General features: G+C 37.0%; 1 protein-coding gene across 10 annotated transcripts in view; it reads right to left on the minus strand.

Moving 5' to 3' along the window:
- Positions 1 to 17,122, minus strand: part of CDH12 (cadherin 12) — a 564,885-nt gene that overhangs the window by 390,566 nt on the left and 157,197 nt on the right. The gene's annotated exons all lie outside the window — the stretch shown is intronic.

Raw genomic sequence — 17,122 nt, forward strand, 5'->3', positions numbered from 1 at the left:
AAGGACAGTCTTTTTGACTTTTTGGTAAGGCGAGATGGATTTGAATCACCCACATCACTCCAAGTTTACCAAAGCAACTGCCTTTGATTTTCTTTTCAAGATTTTCCTTGTGGCTTTTACATTAAAATATGAATGTACCTACAGGAGGGGAAAAAAAAAGAAAAAAAGAAGAAAGAGCTAAGGAGAGAACACTGCACATTGCAACACTGCACAAGCTTTCTCAGTCTCAGAAACAGCTTTCTAATAGCAAACAAAAAACTGTTCTTCAATATTGATTCTTCATGTTATTGAACTGGATTTGTTAGCAAAATATTAACTTCAGTAGCACTTGATATCTGTTAGGAACAGTAACTGAAGCATGCATCTAGAACTAAACACATTGCACGAGTCTGGAGTTCACTGATGTAAAAAAAAAAAAGAGAGAGAAAAAAAAAAAAGACATTTTAAGTGAAATTTAAAATGAAGAAATGAGGAAAGCCGAGGAAAAAAATCAAGCTGCTTTGGTGTTAATACTTTGAATTCCCATTTCCTTGAAAATCATGTTAACCTGCAGCGTACAGCTCGAGCTGCTTTCTGGTTGGAACTCTTACAGAAAGCATCGGCAACAAGAAAGAGATTACAATGACTCTTATTGCAAATAAGGACCGGAGTAGTTCTGTAAACCTGATTGATTTTTTTCTTTGTTGCATTGATTACATTTGAAAAATCTTTTCTGTAAATACCCAGCTTACTTAGCTGGAGGAAAACTACAGCACAAGAGCTATAATATATGGTTAGGATTAATCATGTAGCCTGGGGAGACTACTGGGAACTATCAGGCCATTTGGGTACACTGGAAAGTACTAGTGTTCACAAAAGTTTTTCAACACATTCGCAAACCAAAGTTGAAGCTGTCAGATTTGCTCTCAGCCATGCAGCTGCAGGAAGCAACAAATGATAACGAACCTGACTATTTGATAAAATATCATTCAGTTTGACACACAGATATTTTTCAAAGTGGAACAATTAACTAGCAGTCATGTAACCTGTACTGCATGAAATTATGGTTCCTTGTTCCTTCCTGGTTTTGTATCTGGACTGTTTGTATCTGGAGTGAGTGTCACCGCCCTTTTCTGTCGGTGCCCCCTTGCATGTGCTTGCAGCCTTTCTCCCATATTTCACAGCAGCTGTCGGTGGTGTACCAACGAGGCAAAGGGTGCATTTGCAGAAGGACAAGGCACCGAGTTGCCCCCAAGCATTTCCCACTCCGCCATTACTACCAGCCATGTGGGCGCCGAGTGTGCCTCACCAGCTCAAAGCCCACTGCTGCTGGCAGGCAGCAAGCCAGGGGCAGGCGCCCTCCCTGCACACCCCATTGGGCAAAGTAATTTCTTGCAAGATTTACAAACTCTTGCATACAGCTTACTCACAGCCACTTTCATTTGGGAACATGATCTCAACCTCCTTGTGTTTCTCTCCTTAAATAAGGAACAACAACAACCAACTATTTACAACCTTGCTAAGCTGAAAGGGAAAGCCAAAAAGTACAACTAGGAAGCACGATCTCGCAATCTACCATGGAAGTAGAAAATAAATAGGACCACTGTAGGAAAAAAAAAAATCAAATGGAATGCATAAAAGTATTATTTGCTCAAAATATAAACCAAACAGCTTAGAAGGACCTCACATTGTTATTATAGGTACATATAAATATTTGGCATTCCGTTTGGGGTAGCTATTTATTGAGAAATTCACTTCTCTTTCCTTGTAGATGCACTCAGTCCTAGTGTGCCATTTGAAAATCTGGCATGCAGGCCTGCCTTTCTTTTCACATTCCCTTCCCACCAGCATCTCTTCTTCATAAATGAAAGGTTTTCACGCGAAATACAAATTTGTGCCTGTCACGTGCAAGGTCATTTAGAAAGAGCTTGAGCATAGATTGAAGGTCTTTTTTATCCCTCGCTTCTTCTCTTACTTTCCTCTCTTATCATTCTGACATTTTACTACAACAGAGTGTTCACAGACATTTGGCAGTCAAACATGCACTGGAAAAACAAGAACGCCTTGTAATTTTTAACCTTTCTTCAAAATTGTAATAGCCAATTTTGCAAAGAACATTTCCATCAGGGCTTATTTGATAAATATGCTCTTGAACACAAATATGCAACAAGCCACAGCTAATAATGCTGTCATGTTTACTCATTCACAAATCAATATTGAAACAAGCAGTACTAACTCCTTTGCTGCAGCCCGAGATTCCTCTGATTGAATTCAGCAATAACGCTTCCACGGACTGCAGGGATGTGGGTTAAGTCTCTGCGTGCACTGCTGGCAGGCTCCATCCCTGCATTTTCCCATTTCTTCTCTCTGCAGTAGATGGAGGCTGTTTCCTGTCAATGCCAGAAGTCTAAGGGAGATGCACCAGTTACACTAAAACAGCGCGTATCATAAAATACCCATATTTGTTCACCATTTTATCACTTGACGAGCACAGACATAACTGAAAAGATACATGTGTATCAAGAAAGACCCAATACAAATCCAGTAGGTGTCTAAAGCAGCTTTCTCCTCATGGAAAAAACAATGCAGCAACCTCTAAATCTGTGTCTATTTAGAGCGTGAAAACTTTTAATAGTATGAACATTGCCTGAGTTTTAAACAGTCCAATGTTGCTTTTATTCTCTCCTGTTTTGTCTGGTGTACAACCAAAAAGTACGCTTAAGCAACTCTACTAGCAAACAGCTGGACTAGCTACATAGTTCAATGACACAGAGGTTATACTTTAAATACTTTTTATATTTATCTAAAGACAAGGAACCTAATCTCTTACAGTGACGACACATGGAAGACGATCAAAATAATAATTTAAAATGATTAAAGAAAAGGAAGATAGTAAAATAGGCAAAAGTAGAGTAAGCACCATTTACTTAACCACACACCATATAAAAGACATGACAATGAGTGTGCTGAACCTTCCCCTGGTTTGCAGAAATCTTAGGTAACAGATTGAAGAAACAGGAAAACTTCAAAAAAAAAAAATCAGGATATGTGTCTGTGTGAGTAATGTTGCTGTATTCTTCATGGGTATAAGTGAAAAGAATGAAAGGAAACTGATGGTGAAGGAGATGGTAACCAAGTTGTATTCAAAAGAGTAAGAGGACAAATGTAATGCTCAATCATTTTAATAAGAGTCTTTGTGGTTCTGAGATTGCTAGCAGGCCATTTTTTTCTTACAGGATTAAATTATATTGGTTTCAGGCCGCATTAATTATTAAGCTCAGGTCATCCAATTAAGGAGGGAAAAACACAATGTCACACAGACAGGCAGTTGTAAATCTTCAGTTACTCATCCCAGGTATGAATCATCCATTGACAACACACAATTCCAAGGTCAAACAGATTCATACAAAGCACTATGCTGAACAGCTTTCAATGAATTGCAAATTGATTAAAAATAAAGAAATCACTATTGTCTTATATTTTTTCCAGCTGAAAAGGGTGAAAACAATCCAATTTATTATAAATGAGAAAGGTCATTATGAAGATATTTAGAGTGGCATTGCACATAAAACTTCCACTTTTATTAGTATCAATAGAAGTCTTAGTGTCTTAACAGGAGCCTGATGGTAGCTGTGATGCTCCCCATGCACTGGCAGCCAAAGAACTGCAGCATCTCTTCTCCCTCACCTCCCAAAATGCTTCTGAGGGTGACAAAGTAAAGTTGTTCCCTTCTCCTCTCCTTCCTTATACTCTGCCTTAAAACCCGACCGATGGGTAGTAATTTTTGCAAGGAACCTCCCAGTTCAGTAGAAACTGGAATGAAACCAATCACCCATTGCACATGGCAATTGCACTGCTATCAGAGAGTAATGATTTTCAGTCACTACTGACTTGGCTTGAATCTGAACTACCGGCCCAAAGGTCAAAAGCTTTCTAACCAATTATCAATCTCCTGGTCCATCCAGCCCCCTCTATTATCTTGATTTCCTTTGCAAGATTAATGTTGTTGCCATAGTTTAATCAAATAAGCCTCTAGATCTGACATTTACTTCCATCCTACAGATGCTTCTTCACAGAGATGAGGCAAGAAAACCATAATAAAATAACTGCTATAAATATCGCTTACAATTAAATATTGACTGTAAAGATTTATTTAGGAATTAAAACAAAGAACTTTGTCACTATGTTGAGTACAGTCAGTGGTCTCTTAAACATCTGAACCACTTACATCTGAATTTTCAGAAAGGAATTCATGTGGTTTCAAAGATCCAGAGCCCCAAATGGCACATAACGAGTGTTGTCCTAACGTGCAGACATTCAATACTTCCAAAAAATCACTGGCATATGTGTACAGGATCCATAGCTGGCCTTCTGTGTATCATAGTCTGGATTCCAGGCTGTCTGCCCTTCATCTCTCTCCCCGTAAAGATGACACCTAATAGAAGGGTAAGGATGATTGGACTTATCTAGCTGGTTCTGGACCAGTTGCAATGCTAGCCAGCAGTTTCTTGCTATCTCCAGATCCAGAATATCATGGTTTACTTGGATGGTTTTTGCTGTTCCTCACCCCCCTTCATATCACATGCATGCCTAATGACAAATGAGTTAATTTAAGCATTCTACTCAAGTGAAAAAAAAAAAAAAAAAAGAGAAAAAAGAATTTCAAGATGACTTCTAAATATATCTAGCTTATTTCTCAAAATAAATCATCATGGTCTCAAAATATTGTTCAGTATTTTAGTTTTGGAATAGCTCACAGAACACTTGTACTGAATGCATTTTTCAGGAACAACAGGGAACTGATGAAGAATTTACTATACATAAATTCCTCTGTGAAATGATGCCATATGTCTACGTGGTTAATGGCTGTAAGAACATAATTTGTCTAAGTGGAAAAACAAATGGGTATTTCCCTAGTCTCTCACTATTCCCTCTGTATACACCTACTCATACGCACTCATAAGTGCACATACACATTTATTTTTTTCTACAAAAGAACAGATTTTTATTAAATGTTTCTTTCTAATTTAGCACACTTATCATTGCTATTTTCTTTTCTTGACTTTTAGTAATTATAATTGATATATTTGATTTATATATATACATATATATATATATATAATGCCTGAAACAAAAAAAAGGAAAGTTGTCTCTGCTTTCCCTCTAACAGTATTTCCACTGAGCACATGGGCTAAATAAAGATTGAATAGCATTAAATAAATGTAATATACTGGAGCCATCTGTTCTCATTCAGTATTAGACATTACTGCACTTTTGACAGTCCTATATTTGTAATATAACGCATTCCAGCTGAATTCGTAAGATAGCCATTATCTAACACAAATACTTTCCACCCCAAAAATTATTTTTTCACTAAGAGTAGCAAATGCCATTTTGAAAACAAGATGACAATGCAATTCTGTATCTTCCTCAGAACTATTCGGCAGAAATTGGAACAACTAAGCAAACAGCCAGGGCCGGCTTCAGCTGGGTGGTTGAAGCTGCGATACCACTTCTGGTCATGCAGAGGAACAAGCTCTCACAACAGAAGTTAAATACCACCTATTCAATGGCAACTCTGTGTTGTATTTTATGAACTCCCTGGGATCTGAGATAATTTTTATCATCACAGTGAAGTCTGAAAGAACCAAAATTGCTATCTTACTTCTGAGAACATTTGGGAAACATGAGTAGGGTTTTTACAGTGCATTACATTTCACTTTCATATCTTGCTAGCAATGGGATTTCTCTGACATCAGTAGCCCAGGGGTTTCCCCCAGCAAAGCACCTGAATCCTTCCAGGAGGTCCAAGGCAGATGAACAGCCTGACCACTTACAGGGCTCTGAGTTGCCCACACCGCTGATAACTAACCCAGCTGTGGAACACGCTGCAGAGCTGGAGCCATGAGTAGGAGGGGTACCAAAGAACAACCCAGAACTGTGAAGAACATCTTTTTCACAAAACCGTTGGGTGTTTATCATAGCTACAGTAAGTCAATCTTGCTATGGTGCTAACAGACACTTGAGATGAGATACGTGGCTAGTAAGTTAAATAATGCAAGTACAATCCCTTGCCCTGAATCAGATATCAACTGTTGAGTACGGCTATAAACACTCGATACGTCCAGTGATGGAATGAGGTGGAGTGTACCATACAATGTTCACACAGTGCTTATCAGTGAAAAACCATCGCTCATTGATTTCCTAACATTTTCGACCTGTGCTAAAAAAAAAAAAGTTAAAATAAATAAAAAAAATCTAACAGCATTATGATTCCTATGTAATGACTTTGTGCAACTGTAGATAACAACAGATGCTTTCATTTGTTTATAACATTATGTATTAATTTACTTTTCAAACTTCACAACTTCCTTTCTCAATAACACACACATACATAAAATAATTTGGTATTATTGGGACACAAACCCACTAAAAAGTTAATTTTATAATTAAAAAAAAATATTCAGTTATCAGAAATATCTTGCAACTAGGTTAAAATTTCTGTCACCTCTGGGGTGAGAACTGTTCTAGCACTTCTATGTAAAGCTAGTGACAGTGTTAATAGTGCTTTACTCTGCAATTATACGCACAGTTTCTTTGGCTACAACTGATCCTGGGGGTGCTAGGCCTCATTTTTGTTTTGTATGCCTTTTCCCAATAGGCAGTCCAGCTTAAATTTTTTATGTGGTTGCTGTGGGCAAGTAGAATTTCATACACAGTAGCAGAGTAGAAACCAGTGGGTGACTTTCTGGTGTTATTATCTGGATATTGATTGCGGTGGCTGTTAGTAATAATACTGTCCTGTTGCTTCTGGTTGAAAGATGATTAGTACATGATTGTAACAATTTCTGGACTACATGTGATTTTTCAAAACGATGCTCTAGTTAAAGCTCAAATTTTGCAATAAACGAGCTATAGATTCTCAAAGAAGTCAGCTTACTGCTTGGTTGGAGTAGCTCAGAAACAACAGTTTTTTTAACATCATAAAAGTTAAATATGAAGAAACCACTGTGCTCACCAAGCAGAGCAGGAAGCCAACTGCAGACATAATAAGTAGCTAGCGATTGTGATTTTTGAGTTTTAAAAGAACAACTTTGCTGCTAAGGAATTATGAAATCATAAATATAAAAAAGGGTATCTCAAATTAACAAGAAATATTGGCAGTTCAATAGTCTTAAAATTACATCATTTAAAAGCAAAAAAAAAAAGTGTCACTGACTTTCAGAGTTTGAAATCCCACATTCACAAACAAATTCACTTTATTGAGCATCGGTGATTCACAACGTCAATGAGATTCAGCTCTTATATGGTTGTGGTACTGGTTGCTCTAACAGATAAGTTTTGTAGTAATTTAAGTAAAAATGTTATGATCTCCAAATAAAAGCTAAGTCCAAGATATCCATGCAATACACATTTTAATATTAAAAATCACTAGTATACAGTAACATTTACAAGTATGAGAAGACTTTTTTTGAAAAGGCTGTGCACAGAAGTCTTGTGGTGAAGCCTAGATGTTTGAAGAAGCTAGTGGACATAAGGAAGGAACCAAAATTATGCAGACTCAGTAGCTAAACGTGGTCTCACAAATGAAGGCTTTTAACATAAAGGACAGGAATGGCAACTACAGGAAGGACATTAGTTTACTAATTAACAACACATTTCCACACTCAACTCTCAACAGACTGTAGATGAATATGTACACATGAAGGAAAAAAAAAAAAGAAGAGAAAACCAATTTTTTTTCTTATTAGAAAATGGTAACATCACTAGAAAGTGCTTATTCACCTCAAGATATCTGTATTGAAAACCAATAAATCTCTTAGGATTAATTTTATTTAAAAACTGAAAACAAAAAAAAACCAACAAAGATCCCACAGGATTTGTACAACTATACTGTGGAGACAGAAAAAAAAAAAAAAATTGCCATCTGTACAATTAAAAAACAGGTTCACTGTATTGTTTGCAATATGAGTTGACAATATGAAGAAAAACTATCAAACCCTCCAAAAACATCCAGCACCTAAACAGACCAACAGGAATCAGGCAAAAAAAAATACACTCCAAAATACGTTAACTTTTTTTCAAATTAATTTCTTTTCTTCTATTCTAGAGTTTATTAAATATAACATCCCTTAAATAACCACCTGTGAAGATAAAAATCCTATGCAGCTATTCCTACAAGATGACTGGATTTGGAAGCCACTGAGCAATGGAATGAAATAGAATAGCCCAGATATACTCTGGAGGACCTCAAAAAGTGGCAGCAGAAGTCCATACAACTGTGATGCCAAAAGCCACAACTCCACAGATGTAGCAAAGAGGGAATAGCTACAGTCCTAAACACAACACAAGATTCCTTTTACCTGCCTTCCTCCTCCAACTATATTTAAAACAGAGTGGCAATAAAGGGCTTTCTACTCATCTTCTGTGTAAGGTGAAATTCATTGTTGATGACTATTTTGCACTGAAAAATATTAACTAAGATAATGGAATTTCAAGGGTTGTGGTTTTTTTTTTTTTTTTTCCAGTTAAAAAACATATCCAAGTTTTCCATAAGGCACAAAAGTTATGACATTTTTCACTCTTCTCCTTCTTGAAAATGAAGTGGAATTTAAGTGTTCTAATTACAGGCTATTATTATTTATACTGACATAGACATAACTAAGCAGCCAGAAACTCAGTTCAATGATACAAAAGCTCTGTTTAGAATTTTATTGAATATTATTATTAACCTGAACTATAAAAGATCTTATTACTTGCCTGTAAATTTACCATTTTAATCCATAAAGTTAATAGAGCTTTATCTATCATCTGTATTCCTATACTTTATACCTTTTCACATCAAACTCCTAACATGTAAAACCACGTAAATTTTACAAAAGGTAGGAACAATTATCTATATTAATTCCTACCTATAAAACAATTTTCCCAGACAGTGAGATTATAAAATACAGTAAAAAGACATAATAGCACATCACTTTGTTATTGTCAACTCAAGGGCGCACCTGGAGATTCAGATGGCTGGGAAAAAGTCCACAGCTGCAGTAAATGCTGTGTCCTATTACAATTTCATGACAAGCATAGTAGTAGTTTTACATATGAATATACCCACTGCAGAGCATGAAAACTTTATGATTCGCTTAACTACCAAACATTGGAGGAACACACTATGCATAGGGGAAAAAAAAGAGAGAGCCTGGAGCAGAGGTAATGTTCTTGTTTCTCATTGGAGTAAGAACCACAGTTCTTTTATGTCTGTAGCAAGTCACTGAGATGAGAATAATTTAGCTTAATCCAGCTGGAATAGAAGAACGAACAAACAAACAAAGCAAATCACGCTCATCTCTGTATTTTCCTAGTTCACTGAAGCAAGCATCACTGCCTGTAATAGCACAGTCTGAGGCTAGGAAGTCAAACTGAAGTGTTTAATGAGACACTAGGCAAGTCTTGCAGTTCTATTAAAAATGTAGCTACCAACCCAAGTTTCCTCTCAGCTCTGAGCAATGCACCCATTAGTAATGTTCACAGCATCCTTGATAGGGGGAGGGGGTGATGGGCCTTTAATGTTTTATCTTCTGCAGAATGGATCTGAGACAGAACAAAGAACTGGAGAACAAGTGTATCTCTGATTGCCCTGTCTTCTCCCAGCTCCACAACGCTATATTTTTTTCTGCCAAACCAAACCCCCCACCCAGACTGAGAGCAACAGCGCTGCCCCTCTGCCACTCAGACTGGTAACCAACTCCATTGTTCCCTGATGATGGAGAACACACCATGATCCAGGAACTGGTGCATTTTGGCCAAGTCTGGGCAGGCAATTGTTAATTATCTGGGAACACAATTAAGGTTTCTAGCTGCTACTCCCAGTTTGGAGCTAAATGTGACCTTCACTTTCACGTTAGAAGGATGTATAGGAGGCATGCACGATGCTTACACGAGTTATAGGTAACCACATGACTGGCCAGCAGGGCACTAGCAGCTGCTCATCTTTGGTGACTGGGAATCCTAAGGCACCTTCCCTCTGCCCCTTGATGCATCCAGGTGATTTCAAAGACATCAGCTTGTATTGCTTACTAACAGCTTTTGTTGCAGAGTGAGTACAAGCTCTGTTTTTCTTTGGTTAGCTACTTACCAGTCTAGTAATCTTGTTCCTATAGGCAAATTTTGTTGTAATCTAACCAGAGAACACACACACACAACTTTAACATGCGAACACAAAAAGGGAAAACCTACTCATTTTATTAACATGTGATTCACTACAAACCTTAGCATCAGAGATTCAAAGACAGGATAAAATCATTGGTATGACCGAGGTTTGGTCCTGTGTAACCATGCTGACATAGTCATGTCATCCTGTAGCAGTTGCCCATCAAGGCAGCTTATTTTACAAAGCATCCTGTTAAACTAAGTAGAAGTTTTACAAATCTGTTAAATGGAAATTTCATCCACTCCACAACAAGAAAGGTTAGTGCGTTGGATTTCAAACTGAACACAGTAATTTTGTCTCCATATTGTTATTGTATCATCATTTCCTATTAAGAGTGATCCTATTAGGAGAGATGAGTGAAGACAGGCGTTGTTATCTATGATACATGTCATATTAAGTGAGCTTTGGGAATAAAAAACTATCTTTACTTTATTAGCACTTGAACAAAAGTCTACTCAAAACTCACAAAACTGGAAGTGTTCAAGGCCAGGCTGGATGGAGCTTTGAGCAACCTGGCCTGGTGGGATGTGTCCCTGCCCATGGCAGGGGAGTTGGAATGAGATGGTCTTTAAGGTGTCTTCCAACCCAAACCATTCTGTAATTCTGTGAAATCACCTGGATCTTTTTGTATTGTGTCACTTGTAGACAGGATCTTAGAAGTGCATTACAGCATTTCTATATCAAACACAGATTTTTTCTTGGAATTTTATAAAGTTCACATTCAAGAAGAATGTTTCACTGTTTCCACTGTTTCATCTGCTAGAAGATGAATTTACATTAGCAAGGATTTAATTTGGCCACAACCATAAATATATTCCATTTAACTTTTGTATTTTTAAAAAAATTTCTTCTCTTATTTTAGTTCAGCACCAGAACGCCAATTAAAACCTGACTCTGCTTGAAGCCTCTGCCACTGACCTGAAGGGAAGCGATACACCAGAATAGATGGTGAGAGCCACAGCTGATGCAAGAGGATGGTGCTGCCACCACACCTGGGACACACCTGGCCAGAAGCATTCAGGCACTACAGGAGGGCTCTCGGTAACCAGCCTAGCAGTTCCTGGTGCAATTCCTATGGCTGGACACAAGCAAAAGGAAAGAGCAAAGACTACCTGCACCCAGCTCTCCTGGGCTAACACTCACCTCAGCTAGTTTGGATGGTGACAAGGGCACTGTAAATTAATGAAAACTGAAACATTAACATTGTCTTCTTCAGCACACTGGTAGGGCATTTCTGGAGAGCACTCATTTTATTCATATTGCATTAAGATGGCAGTAGAGAAAACTCAGTTAAAAGCATACTTATTACAAAATAACCTATTTGACAGACATTTCCTCTAATACAAATGAAGCTAGTAATTCAGAACGCCCTATTGACATTTCAACTTCAGAATCCTCTGTTCATGCACAACATACAGCTCAGCTACACATTAGATTAAGGTCTACTATCTGTAAGAGGTTTAATTGTCACGTCTTAGTATTTACATCTTACCATCGGAATTGGCTTTGGCCCATATATCTAAGATGACATGCAACAGACCCTAAAAAGAACAATTTCCCTAGGACTGCCTTGATACTTTCAGACAGACACTATCCACAAAAGCAATGTGTTACAGGAATAAAAACATGAATGCACACAGGAGAAGAATGGCTGAACAAGGAACTTTTGAAATGCTTTTATCCACAGCATAGATAAATACATAAAAAATAACAGGAAAAGGGAGGAAAAAAAGGTGTGTAAAGGGGCTGCAAATACAATTTCTTGGAAAACTGCCAAATCTTTGTACCAGGTGCACTGCCAGGTGGGACATTATGTTGCATGACAGAGAAAACTGTCAGCCTAATGCCTAACACCATTGTTTTTGCACCACACGAAGTGTAATTTTGGAAGGGTTAGTAGGTAAGTTAGCAGTAATTAATCCTTGTGCCAGGAAAAGCTTTAGCTGGAAGCTTTGTTAGTGACTGCTGAAAACCCTTTCTTAGAATCTGTAAAAAAAAAAAAAACCAGCAGCTACCTAATTCCTGGAGGACTGACGAAGATGGATAATGGACGTGTTTTTCTTTCACATACTCTTGGCAAACATCATGTAATTTTGGGAGCAGCTGCAACAAGTGCATGAAAAAAAGGGGTTTGAAACATATTTAAGTAATAACCTTGCAATTTTACACATACTTGATATGAAAGTGATCGATATAACAAGGCTGAATTCACTGAACTTCTATTCTAGTTGTGTTTTTATCTTTGAGTATAGGAAACATTGAAAGTACAAAATTGCCATTTTAAACACAGCTTTGGACTAAAGTTCTTCATAGTAGTAAGAAATCTTCCCATATTACAAGCTTTTCATACAGACGATATATCAAAGAACACTTAATATCCTAATATTAAATTGAAACATTGTGTTGTTCTGTAGCTAATGTTCAGATTTTTGTCTTCAAGTGTTTTAGACCAAAAACTACACAAAGAACCTTTTTTCTTGTTATAAAGGTGCTTCATTTTTGATATTGAGTAGACAAGCTATGACCTAACTTCATTAGCCTTGCAAGTATTATGAAAGAAATTAAAGTGATTATATGCTGTTGTATTACTTTGCTGAAACTTTGGTGTTTGTTATTCCTAAGGCACAGATCACCTGCCTCTTTTTGTTTTTATTTTACTTGTGGTTTTGTTACAAGTTTAAGGAAAACACAAATTATACAGAAAACCTATTGTAATCAATCAAATTATACAGAAAACCTATTATAATCAATTGTGTGACTTTCCTTATTTAAAAGAAAAAGTAGCAAGGAACCAAAGTTGAAGGTAAAAATCTGTTAACGTGATTCCTTGATCACCTGGATAAACTTTCTACTTACTGAAGGAGCTATATTGCTTCCAAAAAAAAGATTAAAAAAAGATAGCACTGTCTTCATTTGCATTCATTTCTACAATGCCTCATTTTCACAAAGAAAATATGTTACCTAATTATTAATGGAAGAGCATTATATAATAACGTAAATTAAACCATAAGTAGGATTTTAGATGCACTTGTCCAAGGAACCATCACTTGACATTAAGACGTAAGTTAAAGAAAAGAAAGGAAAAATGCAGCAGCAGACATCGTGGTATCTCGCATTGGTATTCTGAAGGAAAGCATTTCTGACATGATACTACAGCAACTATCATAGTTACAGGCCAAGGGAGTAAATTAAAAACAGTATGATAGCTGTCTGCACATTTTTACAAGCCAAGCAACATGATACTTGAGATTGGGTCTGTTTTGGCAACATGTTTTTACAAGCCTGATACTACCCAAGGAGGCAGTGCAAATCACATCCGTGGCTTAGTTTCTGAAGGTTTACAATTGCCTGTGAAGTTTAGCCATAGCATAAGTTTTTACAGAGAGGTTTAAAGGTTAGTTTCATGATAGCTCCTCAGTGACCTCCCATTTATTCTCTCCTAATGGCTGGCTTCCTTAAAATTATATTAACTGTCTTTCCTTATGTAAAACAAGGAAATATGGCTACCATATTTCATATTTCACATGCCATGTGTCTTGACATGAAGAATGCTAATACAGTGAAATAAATAACTTCTTAAGCAAGTAGACCTGGATAGGAATAGTGTAAATACAATGCAACTAAAATGCAGGTACATTAGAGACACTCTAATTTAAAAGTACATTTTTGGGGTTTTTGTTTTTTTGTTTTCAGTTTAATTCCAGTCCGTTTTGTTATAGACTTTCAAACATTATCAGCTGAATTCCAGTAAGAGAATAACTTTTTTTTTTATATTTTGGTAATCAGAAAAGATATAAACAATTATGCAAATAGCATAACTATGAAATCAGTACACAGTTAACGTGTCATTAGTGTATATTGGCAATAAGTCCTGACAGATATTTCTCTGTTACTCATAATTAAGAAATGTTGTCTCTGTGATCAGCTCCATAGAAAGTAAATTATGATCCAAATGCTTCTTTTTATACTCCCAGTATTTTAGTTTTCTCAGGAAAGCTAACAAGGAATACAGTGAAAAAAGTATGTATTCGATACATGGACATTCCACTTCTAAAGATCAGATGACAGTAAAAGTGGAAGAGGAAGCCTCTCACCATTCTTAAGTCTCAGATCAGTCTCACCTGTGCTTTAAATCTGTATGAAACTTCTAGGGTTCTCCTGTGACTAAGGACAACTCTTTGCTGTGCATTAAACAGGAATAACTTCCTGCTGTCATACAAAATAGAAACTGTGACCTGAAAATTATAGTGGTATGTTTCATAGCAAAGTGAAGAAAGTGAGAACGTAAATCATTTTAATATAAACAACCAAATGATCTACAAAAAAGACACAGAGTAGAGAGTTAAAATAAAATTTGTTTTCTCATGAAAGAAAATTATCTCTTTAGACAGAAAACATTTGTTTACTTTATGATCCTAGTATAAGGCAACGTGTGAGACAATTACCTGCCACTGTTCCTCAGGGATGCACTGAGAAATCTCTTATGAACGCAGACAGAGAAAACATTTTGTTTCTCTCTCGACAGTCTGTCACAGAATCCTACTGGTATACAAGGAATACTGGAGGAGCATAAAAAGAAAACTAACACACACATACCTAATACAGATACAGTTTAGAGACAGACACATATAAAGGAGTGAGAACACTTTAACAATCTGGACTAAATTTGAATTACTATCCTTGAGATTAATCAAACATAAAAGAACTCCGATAAGAAAAGAATTCTACAAATTTCTTCTACACTTGTGCCACCTACTGGCTATTGCTGAAAGCCAGAAATATGCGCATTCAGTTTGCTGGCAGAATTCCAGTGGCAATCTTTTTTTTTTTTCTTTTTTTCATAATTCCTGATAAATTCAAAACTGAGATGTAATAATATGGTTGGGTGTCCCCAGAAAGTCCCCAAAAACTGCAAAATCCAAAATGGCAGCTGCTGATAGCTGCTCCTCTGCTTCAAGACTTGCAAGAAGGTCTCTTGAACAACTTCTCTATTCCACTCAGGTCACACTTCTTGAGAAGAGTTTTACTGAAACTGGTGAACTGAAGAATCAAGCTTGTACTGGGTAAACAGTAAGAATGCCAGCAGTAGTGAGATTTCATTTAAGAGGCCAAGTGTCTCTTTCTGCGGTGAAAAATACATGAAAGGAAGTTCATCATCAAGTCCCCCATCTAGAGAAATGCCCTACAGTTAAAGGAGTGCCTGGATGTGTTTTTTTTTTTCTTTGTTTGTTTTTTGAAATGTTACAAAAAGCTTACTGTGATCAAAGCCCATTGTCAAAAAAAAAAAAAAAAAACTTTAATTTGAAAAAAAAAGATTTTAAAATTATTAAACTAATTTTGGGGTTTATCAGAGGGATCTAGAAGAGTGCAGACAAACAAGTGTGCTGTGTCACATACCGAGGCAGAGGACACGTGGCTGTGCGCATTCTCAGTCACTTTATTCAGCCCTGAAATCTGCACCAGCAGCCTACACAGAACTCTATTAACTGCTTTTTTAATAATAATAATAAAAAAATCTTTCTTCACAGAATTCTTCCTTTCACAAGATTAAGCAAATAATTGCAATACCCAGAAGGAATCACAAAGCATATGTAGTTAAATGGACAAAGATAAGCACTGTAAATGATCACCTGATCTGTCTCCAGATTCAAAAGAACACAGCAGAATTAAATCCAAGCTAACTGTATTTGCCTGCCATTGAGATCTTTAAGTAAGTTTAGCAAATTTAGTAGGATCCACTTCTCTGGTTAACACTGGAAGATCTACCTGACCTGGCCCTGGCCAAACAGGCTTCTTGTGGAAGAAGATAAGGTCCTGATAGCGTGCATATGGATCTGACTGGGACAGTCAGCATGGGTTGCCCCTTGCCTCGGGAAAATGCAGACACATTCATGGGATTTCCTTCACTCAAGGAAAGCACATGGGTGAAGTCATGAGTAGTGCAGAAGGATGAGGGAATCCAGTGTGCGCCTCAAGGAGATTTAACCTTGGGGGAAAAAGAAACTGTGATTTGAGTTGTACGTTACAGGACCTTGCAAACAAGGGAGGATGTCTCACTGGAAACAGGGCAAGTGCCATAGTGACCCAGTCTGAGCTGGTTTTGGCACCCAATAACTCAATAATACAACACACCACTTCTGTCTTGAGCCACCAGCATAACAGACTGAGGCTCAGCTGACCTAATTTTTCTGAAAGGATATACCATACCATACGATGCTATGCTCAGCAATAAAATACTTCATCCAGTTACAGCCAAAAACATTTTACAGTTCATAACCATCAAGAGGAGAGACTTTTAGGAGTGGGTCTCTCGGGGGGGGGGGGGGGGGGGGGGGGCAGGTCCAAGAGAGAGCAACACTAACACTATGTGAGACAGAAATCAGAAACAAATTCTTCTATGCAAAACCATGGAAGTAGAAGAGGCAGGAATGCTGAGGACTCCATATGTATTATTGCCAGTAACAATGACAAACATGTATGTAATCCAAATGACACAGAATTTCAGGTCCAGCAAATACAGAGAAGCATTCCAGTACACTTAAATGTAAAACTCCGTGCTCTTTTGCCGTAGTCTTTAAGATACTGTTCTAATGTCACAGAAGTGGAAGTACTAGAGAGATTACGATAATAAGGTAGCTCAATGTATGTTTATACTACCATTACAGGAATTCTTTCTCCTTAGAAATTAATTTATCCCAAAACAAAATGTGGAAAAAAAAATCTGACTTTTTTTTTTTAAAGTCTGGAAAATAGCAGGGTACTATAATGTTTTCAGGAAGCAAAGGAAATGTTTTTGAGGTTCTTTTGTGCATTTGAATGACATTTTTATAAAATTAGCTCCTTGTTAAACTGAAGTACATCTGTTACCAAAACATGGGGCTGTATATGAGCTGTACAGTGCTTTAAATAAAGACATAATCTTAAGTATTTTTAGTG

This window comes from Anser cygnoides, chromosome 2 (genome assembly GCF_040182565.1).
Source record: "Anser cygnoides isolate HZ-2024a breed goose chromosome 2, Taihu_goose_T2T_genome, whole genome shotgun sequence".
NCBI lineage: Eukaryota > Metazoa > Chordata > Aves > Anseriformes > Anatidae > Anser > Anser cygnoides.